Source organism: Eutrigla gurnardus (assembly GCF_963514095.1).
Source record: "Eutrigla gurnardus genome assembly, contig: SCAFFOLD_57, whole genome shotgun sequence".
Taxonomy (NCBI): domain Eukaryota; kingdom Metazoa; phylum Chordata; class Actinopteri; order Perciformes; family Triglidae; genus Eutrigla; species Eutrigla gurnardus.
Window position 1 is genome coordinate 36,215 of NW_028155420.1, and position 12,529 is coordinate 48,743.

At 41.0% G+C, this 12,529-nt stretch overlaps 1 protein-coding gene and 1 long non-coding RNA gene across 2 annotated transcripts in view; both read right to left on the reverse strand.

Moving 5' to 3' along the window:
• Positions 1–12,529, reverse strand: part of LOC311010291 (protein NLRC3-like) — a 170,408-nt gene that overhangs the window by 26,677 nt on the left and 131,202 nt on the right. The gene's annotated exons all lie outside the window — the stretch shown is intronic.
• The window catches only part of LOC311010292, a 58,668-nt gene that overhangs the window by 6,863 nt on the left and 39,276 nt on the right, over positions 1–12,529 (reverse strand). Inside the window, exons 3-4 of the long non-coding RNA XR_014596760.1 lie at positions 4,474–4,579; positions 3,804–3,926 (exon numbers count right to left, since the gene is read on the reverse strand). This is a non-coding gene — a long non-coding RNA (uncharacterized lncRNA). The remainder of the gene's footprint in view (positions 1–3,803; positions 3,927–4,473; positions 4,580–12,529) is intronic.

Genomic DNA, 12,529 nt, shown 5'->3' on the forward strand with positions numbered 1-12,529 from the left:
TCAGTCCTCCCAACCAACCCAAAAACAACGACACCTGAAAATGGCTCTGCTCAACACACGTTCACTCAGCAATAAAACTCTCATTCTGAATGAATTCATCACTGACAATAAACTGGACTTCTTCTGCATCACTGAAACCTGGCAAAAACCCCTGGACTATTTTTCACTTAACCAGATCACACCCACAGGATTCACATACACGGACAAACCCCGCCTTGAAGGACGGGGTGGCGGTATTGCTGCCATCCACAGAAAAGACATCAAAATCACCACCATCTCCACCCCAGCCGCCCCATCCTTTGAACATCTTGCCCTCAAACTCCCTGGTCCTACTCCACTTGTCATTGCCATCATTTACCGCCCTCCCAAACCAAATCCCACCTTTCTCTCAGACTTCACGGTTTTTCTCACCCAGCTCTGCGCCATCTCACCCTCTGTCCTCCTCCTCGGAGATTTTAATCTTCACATCAACGACGCCAACTGCAAACCTGCCACTGAATTCCTGGAACTGTTACACTGCTTCAACTTCGCACAGCATATCAACTTCCCCACCCACTCCCATGGTCACATCCTCGATCTGGTCTGCTCCACTGGACTCACACTAAACCATCTCTCCAGCATCAACCTCCACATCTCCGACCATCTCGCCATCATCATCGACCTCAACATCCCCATCCCTATCCCAAAAGATAAACGCAAAATCTCATTCAGAAATATCAAGTCCATCAACCCCTCAGCCCTCTCAGCCTCTCTCACCGATGCATTATCCATCTCTCCTCCCCCCCTGTCTGATGATCCCAACGACCTTGTGGACTACTACAACAACACTCTTTCCTCCTGTCTCCCACTAAAACCAAAACAGTCACCTTCACCCACTCAGCTCCCTGGTACACCCCTGAACTCCATCAAATGAAATCCCGCAAACGACAACTGGAAAGACTCTACAATAAAACCGGCCTAACAGTTCACCTCCACGCTTACACAGACTTTCTCCATATATACAAAACTGCTCTCAACACAGCCCGGTCCACTTACCACTCACACCTCATACACTCTGGCTCCAACAACCCCAAGACTCTTTTTTCCACAATCAACAAACTTCTCAACCCCCCCGATAACATCTCTACAGCTTTCACAGTGGAAACATGTAACTCCTTTCTGTCATTTTTCCAAAATAAAATCAACAACATCTACAGCAACCTGACCACCTCCCCGGCTCCATCAACCCCACCACTGGATCCCACCCCTTCACTCTCTCAGTGCCTGTCACAGTTCTCCCTGCTGTCTCCCATGGACCTACCTCAACTCACCAACGGCATGAAAACCTCCACCTGCACCCTAGATCCCATCCCATCAGCTCTCATCAAAACCTGTCTTCCATCCGTCACCCCACTCCTCGTCAAAATCATAAATTCCTCCCTCATCTCTGGTTCTGTCCCCACTCCACTCAAACTTGCTGCTGTCACTCCCATCCTCAAGAAACCAGGTCTCAGCCCCGACATCATGTCCAACTTCCGGCCCATCTCCAATCTTCCCTTTCTGTCAAAAATCCTGGAACGTGTCGTCGCTGCTCAACTCAAAACCCACCTCTCCTCTAATCACCTGTATGAACCATTTCAATCTGGATTCCGCCCACAACACAGCACCGAAACAGCCCTCCTAAAAGTCACCAACGACCTCCTCCTCTCCTCTGACTCCGGCCGCCTCACCATCCTCATCATGCTTGACCTCACTGCAGCCTTCGACACCATCAACCACTCCATTCTCCTGTCCCGTCTGGAAAACTACTACAACATCACTGGCACTGCACTCTCCTGGCTCCGCTCCTACCTCACCAACAGACAGCAATTCATCAGCATTAATAACTGCACTTCCTCCACTGTTCCCCTGTCCCAAGGCGTCCCCCAAGGTTCGGTGCTTGGTCCTCTTCTCTTCATCCTCTACATCCTCCCCCTTGGCAACATTATTCGAAAACATGGTCTCCACTTCCACTGCTACGCTGACGACGTCCAGATCTACATCTCCACCAAATCCATCACCACAGCCACCTGCTCCACTCTGACCACCTGCCTCACTGAATTAAAAACCTGGATGCAAAACAACTTCCTTCAACTCAACTGTGACAAAACAGACATGATGATCATCGGCCCCAAATCCCTCATCAAAAACACCCACAACTTCACTCTCTCCGTCGACAACTCCACTCTGTCCCCGTCCCTACACATGCGCAACCTTGGAGTCATTTTCGACAGCAACCTCACATTTCAACAACACATCAATCACACCACCAGGACTGCCTTTTTTCACCTCAAGAACATTGCCCGTCTCCGCCCATCACTCACCTTCTCTGCTGCCGAAACTTTGATTCATGCATTCATCACATCCAGAATAGACTACTGCAATAGCATCCTCTACGGTTCACCTGCCAAAATCCTCGACAAACTGCAATACATACAAAACTCTGCTGCCCGCCTCCTCACCCACACCCGCTCCCGTGACCACATCACCCCTGTTCTGCAAAATCTCCACTGGCTCCCTGTTCCCCAACGCATTGAATACAAAGTACTCCTCCTCACCCACAAAGCCCTCCACAACCAGGCCCCTTCCTACCTCACCGACCTGCTCCACCACCACTATCCCCCCCGTAACCTTCGCTCCTCCGACACAAACCTCCTCTCCCCACCTGTCAGGACCAAACACCGTACCTGGGGCGACAGAGCCTTCTCACTTGCTGCCCCCTCCCTCTGGAACTCACTACCCCCACACATCCGAGCCTGCACGGACCAGACCACCTTCAAATCACTCATCAAAACCCACCTCTTCAGAATCGCCTTCAACCCCCAATAATCCACTACCTCATCTGTACTGCATCACTAACTTGTTCTTAAATGTGCCTGCTCTTCAACCGTTTTATAACTTTATATTACTTGTTTTTAACCGTTTTATAACTTCACAGCACATCTTTTTAACTTATCTACTTAAGAATAACCTGCTTGTTTTAATGTACTCACTTGTAGCCTCCCTGTGTTTAATAGTACTTGTTTAAATGTATTAATTTTTACCTGTATATGTAAAGTGTCTTTGAGATCCCTTGAAAAGCGCTATACAAATAAAATGTATTATTATTATTATGTTAGAAGCCATGTAATGCCATCGCGGAGCGGCGAGTTTCCAGAGACGGCGCTGCTCGATAATCTTTCAAACGGAGCGTTGTCGATCTAAAATAAAGACAGATTCAGCAACTGCATAGCTTATTTCTCGCCTAAAATTTTTTTAGAAACACCTTTCACTGAGCTATTTTTGTAAAATAAGAGGGAGGTGGGAGGCTGTGAGGGGAGAACGATAGAGCTCGGAGGAGCACAGAGGGGGGGGGGGGGGGGGGTTCAAATCGTAGAATACAGCTTTAATACTCTACAACCTCCCTTGACTGAGACGAACATGGTGCTTGAGTTTGATGTCTTTTGGTTTGGAGTCTTTTTGTTCTTAGCTTATCTTATTTTAGCCTCTACTATTATTTGTCATTAGCCAAGTTAGCTTCTCTCTGACTCTTAACTTTTCTCGTCTTTCTTTCAAAGGGAGGTTTTCTCCTCACTGTCTCTATTTTTTAGTTTTATCTCAGTTAAAAAGATTTAATTGGTCCTTTCTGTTCGAGCTCCAGTGAAACATGACACTCTCCCATATCATCGTGGCTCAGAAGACCTAACAGTTTGCAGGATTCAGGGCTGGTGGACTCGGCATTATTGTTTAAGGGGCTAGTCTAGACCTGGTTCATCCTGTAAGGAGAGTTCAGTTTCATTTCTTACCTTCCATCAGCAGCTTGTTCAGCTTTAAAAAGAATAGGGTGACCCATAGAGTGGACACTCTTTATGGATACACAGCTAGGTCCAGGTCCAGGTCCAAGGGAGTCTGGTCTCTGCTGCTGCATCCTGATACAATAAATACAATTTAAGGAAATACTTTTTCCAAGATTCTCACTAGTTAAGCTTCATTCATCACAATATAAGCCACAACAAGAAATTATCAACAAATGTTATTAACACAATATTTTTGGCAGTTCAGACCATCACATTATTCATTCAGCAGACTTGACTTAATGTTGATGGACGCTGTGTTTTTGTGGTTCAACAGACCAACAGAGAATCTGAATTTCCCAGTTAAACTTTCATTCCTTTCATTCAATATTTGAAGCTGATCAGCTGAAGTGTCAGCAGGTTACAGTGTTGGTCCAGGCGTATGTCAGGTTAATATTTAATCCGAATGTCTTTTTATTTCACTTATCATCATCAAACTTAACTGCTGTCCAGGTCTGGAACAAGACCTGATTCTTCACCTCAGGACAGTCAATTAATAAAAAGGTTCAATTTTAAACTCAATACAGTGATATAGTTAATATCATGTATATTTATGTTTTTGAGTGAGAATCATGATGGTGGAGTGATCCGAGTCCTGGACACTTCGAGATCCTCGTCTCACCTCTGAGCTTTGGTCTGGCTGTCATGTCCCCCATCCTGAGTGGTTTTAGAGGGAAGGACTCCGTCCTCTCGGTCCTCACACTGATTCATAGCAGAGTCTCCACCTGCTGGCAGAGACACACACTGTCACTACGGCAACACTGATAACAGAGAGGCAAAGTCCCGCCCCTTCCTGTGTTTCCAAGGGGACCTTATTTCTTGAAAACTATGAACGGTAGTTAACGGTGAGACCAATAATGTTTTGGTCCCGTTTGAGTTGTACAGCGTCCAGACGACAGGAGCAGAATCTCAAAGGCTTTCAGGACACAGGACAACATTACATCGTTAGCTTTAGACGACAAAACCAATGTTAGCTTTAGACGACAAAACCAAAGTTATATTTAGACAACAAAACCAACGTTAGATTTATACAACAAAACCAACGTTAGCTTTAGAAAACAAAACCAACATTAGCTTTAGACGACAAAACCAACGATAGGTTTAAACAACAAAACCATCGTTAGCTTTAGAAAACAAAACCAACGTTAGCTTTAGAAAACAAAACCATCGTTAGCTTTAGACAGGGGCGTCAATTGGGTATGGCAAGGTATGGCAGCTGCCACACCTTGGCTCCAGGGGAAAATGTAAATATTCTTTTTTTTCAATACATTTATGGAATTACTCTGTGTCAATTTGTATTGATTAATCTATTATTTAATACATATAAATTAACTACAAGTGAAAATCAGAACAACACAATCGATTTCTCTAGATATTATCTTTCCCAACACTTGTATCCCCCCTCCATATCTTGAAATGGGATCTCCCAGCCCCCCCTAACGAGATGACGGAGGTCAGAGCTGGGTCATTATTGTTATCGCGTTTTTGTTTTGCTAAGCTAATTAACTAAAATGAAAAGGAAGCAGATAACTTTAGAATCTTTTTTATAAAAAAATAAAAAAAGGCAGGTGATGGGTCCAATGTTGCCCCAGCAGCAGAGGGAGGAGGACCAGGTAGTGAAGGTGGGATTCAGGCTGTTAACGAGGCTGTTAGCCACTCAGCACCCTCTTCTCCCTCCCTCTCCTCTTTGCATTTGGACTTTTAACAGTTTGAAGTTGACTTGGTATGTTCACTTGATATTGTTGCAATTACATAACCCTGCTGCTGGATGCGCAACGGTGCATTTGACTGAATTGATTGATTAACGTGCATAGTTGTTAAGTGTTTGTGTCCATAGTTATGTTAGCGGTGTCATAACTATGGACACAAAGTTATGACACCGCGGAGTGAGACTGCATTTAAAAAAGTTCAAATTTTCCTAACCACACAGATAAGCTACATAGCAGACTTGTCACTTTTGTTATAATCATTTGCTGGGCATGTATATTGATTGATACTGTAGTTAAGTCATGTGACTAGTAACCTTGCCATACCTTAGCTTTGGCTGAATTGACGCCACTGGCTTTAGACAACAAAAAAAAGGTTAGGTTTGACAACAAAATACTACATAGAAAAAATAAAATACTACATAGACATAGTACACAATGTTGTTTAATGGTTAGAACGTTCTTTTTAAGGGCCTTTTTATCCAGATACATTCTAAATGACCATGTTGACTTCAACTAGCATTGTTAATAAACATTTACAAAATCTTGAAAAACCAAAACACTGGAGTCAATGGCCTTTGGACTTATTGAAATTATTCTCTGTTTTCCACAAATCAGATTCACTTTTTAGATATCGGGAACCCTTTATTTAATTGCAAATGTCAGCAGTTACCAAGTGTGTCGTACTGGTACGACATAAAGGAGTTTATTTTCCGTGTTTTCTCCTTCTTGTGAAAAGTTTCTGAGATGCAATGCTGTACATCTGGTCTGGAGGCAACATGAATTCAACAATTGGACAGTCACACTCCAGAGCGGGTCATTGAGAAGGGATTAGAGACTGTCTGACCGAAGAGTCGGTTCTTTGAACCGAGGTAATCCACTGAGCCGGTGGAATTGGGTGTCAGCAGCAAATTAGTCAGTTCTTATTCAAATATATATATTATCCATCCATCCATCCATTGTCTTCCGCTTGGATGGACAATATATATATTAGTGTTGTCAAAATTAACGCGTTAATCTTTGCGTTCATTTTGAGTTGTGAGTTGTGTTTTGTTTATTTCCCGTGGCGGCTGACGTAAGACCTATGACGACGTGTGCCGCAAAGCCGTTAGCCATTAGCTTTCAGTGGAGTTCAGCGTAAGATTTTGGCTGAGGCTGCGGCGTCAGTGGGGAGGGGGGGATCGTGGCGAGCGATCGCCGAGCAGTGAAAAGGATTTATCATTCTGACTTCACAGCAGAATATTTCCTTGACCTTTTTTCCATATCTACATGTTCTATTGTGGACCTTTTTGATATGTTCTGTTAGTGCATATAAGAAATATGCCTTTTTCAAGCTGACAGTTAATTTTGATGGCCTTGATGGTTATTTTGGAAATCTGTAGTTCACATGAGAGAATCTGTGCTTAAAGTTAAAAAAAAGCTGCTATTTAACAATAGTATTTGAATTTAAATACTTCCTTTGTGTTGATTCTACATAAATTCCATCATTTTAGATTTAAAGCCATTATAACATACTTTATTCTTAAGAAGAAACAAAGCGATTAATTGCGATTAATTACGGCAAATTGTGCGATTAATTAGTTAATTTTTTTTAATCAATTGACAGCACTAATATATATTTTCCTTTTGCCATCTGTCCCAAATGCTTACGGGCTTGGCAGCAGGAAGCCCGTCTTGTTCTGTGGTGTTTAACATTAGTCTCCTGGTCCACTAGCGCCTCTACTGGATACATAGAGCTACTGCGAACCGAAGTAATAACATGAACCGCCGCTCACAACTCACTTGCCGACTGAGACCGAAGTAATAACCGGTCGTATGAACCGCGAATCAGACTGAAGATTTTGATCCAGGTTTTATTGCACAGTGTAGTTTAATCAATGTAGTGGTGGATATTTGTTTTTTCTTTAGTGGTGGATATGACATTTTAATGCACAGTACGTCAGATGTGTTGTATAGCATATTTAATAACAACCAGAGAGACTTTTTCTTCGCACACAGAACTCTGAATGTGGGTAGCTACTGTCTTTTTCACCGTTGTTGACATGGAGCCATGTTTAACTTTGTCTTTTAACTAGTGATGTCCAAATGAAGCTTCGTGAAAAGCAATGGAAATATATCGGCCTTCAACCCTTTGTTGAACAGAGAGCGCCATCTATTGGGCTCAGAAAATAAAGAAAATGCTTCACGAAGCTTCATTTGGACATCACTACTTTTAACTTAAGGATCGCCCAATCAACCTGAAGAGAGGTGGACTACGAGTACCATGAGCAGAGGACCTAATCAAGGACTACCATGCAACTATTTTCTTCATTGGTCATAAATCAAAGCTGATGATTGGCTATTCAGTTTATTATGTCAAGTTGGTGCTGGACTTTGTTTGGACCGAAATATGCATCATAGAAACAGAGTTTGAATAATTGATAGTTGATTAGAATGACTCAACTTCAATTATTGCATTAAAAATTTAATTTGAATCACACGTTGAATTTGTATAGTTAGTTATTTTTTTAGTTTATTTTTTTTCTCTTACAGTTTATTACATGTAAGTCCGTAGTATGTTCTGTTTTGAAGCTAGTTTTCACAGTAAAAATACTAGTAAATATGAAAGTTTTGCTTTGTTATTAGCTGAATGTTCTTAAAGTATCCACAGTAAAAGTACACAGAGCAGTGTTGTACTATAATACATGATATGAGTAGATTATTCTTACTGATGCATTCAAGTGGAAGCTGTATTTTACAGCTTCAGTACTTTTACTGCAGTAAAGACTGAACATTGTCACATTCTTATGATTGAAATATCAGAAACTGTCACTTACCAAACTGTTCACACGGAGGAGAGACGACGGGACGATGTGTAGCAGATCTCAGACAACAGGAAGTAACCAGGGATCAGAGTCCATTCATCATCTTGGCAACAGATCCGGGCTTTTTATATATGGTATAAAGCACCTTCAATTCAAGGTGCCTTACAGAACAATAAAACAATTCAGTAAAGGTAAAACATTAAAAAGCAACAGAAATACAGACAAGAAGTCCACATGATAAAAAAGGGGGGGATCATTAAAAATATATAAAAAGTAAGAAATTACAAACAGATAAATAACAGTAAAAACGTTCTGAACATAAATGAGCAGATTAAAGAAATTGTAATGTGGAGGAAAACCTCAGCTTTTCTGGAAGTTTATTCCAGACATGAAACTGAAAACTAAGAAGCTGCCTCTCCAGGCTTTGTTCTGACTCTGGGGACAGGAAGCAGACCAGCACCTGAAGACCTGAGGGGTCCGCCCGGTATAACACAGAAGGAGATCCGTTAAGTGCTTTATAAACATAGAAAATCATTTTAAACTCAATTCTAAGAGACACAGGAAGCCAATGCAGCAGTTTCAGTCCTGGTATGATGTGTTCTACTTAGAACCCTGATAGCAGCATTCTGGATTAACTGAAGTGGTCTAGTAGCTTTTTTCAGGAGACCTGTAAAGATACCGTTACAGTAGTGGAGTCTACTACAAATAAATGCATGAAGAAGCTTCTCAAGGTCGTGCTGGGACATGACTTATTTAAGTCTTGTGATATTTTTGAGGTGATAGCAGACAGTTATTTGAACTTTCTTGATGTGTTTGTTGAAGTCAAGGTCAGAATCCAGCTACACCAAGACTTCTGACTTGGTCTTTAGTTTCCAGTTAGAGAGATTCAAGGTGAGCTGTGACTTTAAGTCTGTGCTGTTTTGGCACAAAAAACAATTATTTCTGTTTATTTATTTTTTTTAATAGAAATTGTGGCCCATCCAGTCATTCATTTGTTCAATGCAGTTAAGGAGTGAGTCCATTGGGTCATAGTCAGGATAAAAGGGAAGTGTTGACTAAATGCAATACAAAGTAATACAATCATAAACATGCTTCATAAAGTGTATTGGTAAACTGTCAAATCAACAGGTAGAGGACTTTGGATGCAGCACCACTTCTTCTAGTGTTGTGTAATCGACTGGATTAAAGTGTGACATGTTCACTTGGTTTATTTATTTTAACACAACGGAGACGCAGACGTTAGACTTGTAGTAGAGCTGCTGACTTCTTGTCTAAACGTAATAAAGTGCTATAATGCTACAAGTTAGGGGGAGGCCTGACTAAACAACTGACATTCAGTAAGACCAGGTTTACTGTGCTGGGATGATTGTCTGGCCGTATCCAAAATGTTATTTTATTTTAAATCGAATATAACCCACAAAATAAAAATCAGAGCAATCCGGGTGAGTTGAGTGGGTGAGTGAATCTTCTCCAATCTCTACTCAGACCAAATGTATGAGGATGAGACAAGTCCCACTCACTTTTTAAAATCATTACTTTGGTCTGTCTGTCCACTCGGTGCTGTTTGCAGTTTCACTTTCAGTTGGGAATCAGTTCATTTCAGTAGAACAGTTTCTTCAGTCTCTTGTCATGAGGTTCCCTGTTCTGGTCAATAACAGCTGACTGGTCCTCAACATGTATTGTAGTTAATTACCAGGATGTTGATTTCTCTCACTTGGGAAAATTAGCTCTAAATAGAAGCTCCATGTTAACCTGATACTTCAGGAATAATCCACAAAGGGGAAATGTAGTTTATTGGAGATTGTACTCCGACTACAGTTGTCCTCTCCACCTCACTCATTGATTGGATAACATCAACAGGAATGCATTTAACACAAATGGTATTTGCAAGCGAGCATAAATACATCCTCCAAATTAGTTGTGGAATCAATTTATTTTGTTATTTTATATTTTCAAATATTAATCTGACAGGACCCAACCACTTTACAAAGTATAACCATATTTCTTTCTCTGCTATGGCATTCTTTTTTTCTGACGCCCATGGTTTACAGATTCATTATTAATTATCATTCTGAAATATGAGTCGTTGTTATGAATTATTCATATATTGAGGATAAACACAGTTTCACAACTATTATCACATGTTGTTGAAATGTGACATTAAATATAAATAACTAGTCAGGAAAGGAAGAAACAAAGAGTCAAACAAGTATAAAAACACAAAGTATAAAATAATGCCACCAAATATATGTAATCATGAACATAATGTATATAAAACACTATAGTATAGTAGTGGATCTGCTGTTGAGCTAGTAGTATCATAGAATGTAGTTCACATAAGTAACGTTTGACAGTTATACTGTATTAAATGTATATCGGGTGTTTTATTATGTCTGCCTCTTAAAGCACACTGTAGGCTAATTTCTCGTTTTGGTAAGAGCAATACAAATAATCTATATTACATGATGCTGATTATTATTATGATTATTATTATCAACCACACAAGATATGTTTGTTAACAGATTTACTTTTTATTGAACAACATGAGTTAAAGGTACAATATGTAAGAAATCTAAAGCAACTGGCTGTAAAATCATCCTAATATGTCATAGAGAGTCAGGAATAATGATCATATAACATACTGAACTCACCAACAACAAGAGTACAGCCAAAATATTTGCATTTAAAAAAATATTTTGCGGACCGCAAATCATGTTTATGTTTTGAAAACATGTTTTGGCACGTGGCGCCACCCACCGGCGTCTACAAATCATTGCAGTCAGTAGAGTCTCAGCTGCCTCAACATGGAAGCAATCAGTTATAATACCAATACTTAAACCAGGCAAAGACCCATCAAGTCCCTCTAGCTATAGACCCATTGCATTAACATCACAGTTAGGGAAAACCATGGAACGGTTGGTAACAGAGAGACTGTCACATTTTCTGGAAAGTAAAGACCTTCTCTCAAACTACCAGAGTGGTTTCCGTAAAGGAAGAGGGACGATGGATAGTGTTGTATGTTTGGAATCAGAAATAAGGAAGGCTCAGACTAACAAAGAAATGGTGATTGCTGTATTTTTTGATGTAGAAAAAGCATATGATATGCTATGGAAGGAAGGGCTACTCATCAAACTCAATAGATTAGGGGTAAATGGAAAACTTTACAACTGGGTGTTAGATTTTATGTTTGAAAGAACAATAGAGGTTAAGGTGGGCACAGAATATTCTAAAACATATCGCGTAGAGAATGGAACGCCACAGGGAAGTGTCTGCAGCCCAATCCTTTTTAATGTTATGATTAATGATATCTTTGAGCAGGTTGAGCAAGGTATAGGCAAATCATTGTATGCAGATGACGGGGCATTATGGACAAGGGGCCGGAATCTTGCATATATACAGAAGAAACTGCAGAGAGCAATTGCAACAGTGGAGCAGTGGGCAGATGAGTGGGGCTTTAAGTTTTCTGTTGCAAAGACACAATGTATATGTTTTTCTGGTCGCCACAAAGAGGCTTCTTTGAAGTTATATGGTCAAAAAATTGAGCAGGTCAGAGTTGCCAGATTGCTTGGAATGTGGATGGATGAAAAATTAACATGGAGACAGCACATTGACAAAGTGAGGGATAAGTGCAAGAGAGTCAATAACCTCTTAAGATGCCTGTCAGAAAGAGACTGGGGTGCAACCAGAGCGTCTCTGTTAAATATCTATCATGCAATTATGAGAGCAACACTTGATTATGGGTGTTTAGGCTATCTAGCAGCAGCGGATAGTCATCTGAAAAAGCTGGATGTGCAGCAAACACAGGGACTGAGAACATGTAGTGGAGCTTTTAAATCCTCTCCAGCAGCAGCCATACAGGTGGAAATGGGGGAGCAGCCATTACGGATCAGGAGAACCAAACTTCTGTTGGCATACTGGATAAATTTACAAGGGCATAGGACATCACATCCTGCTAAAACCATCCTGGAGGACTGCTGGGAACACAATAAATCCAATATTATGAGTTTTGGGTGGATTGGAAATATAAAAGCAGTACAAGCAGGTTTAGAGCATATACAGTTCAGTCCGACAGTCCCACATTCATGTACTCCTCCCTGGTTATACATAACACCATCAGTAAACTTTGATATACAGCAACAGTTGAAGAAAAGAAAAAGGCATGTCTCGG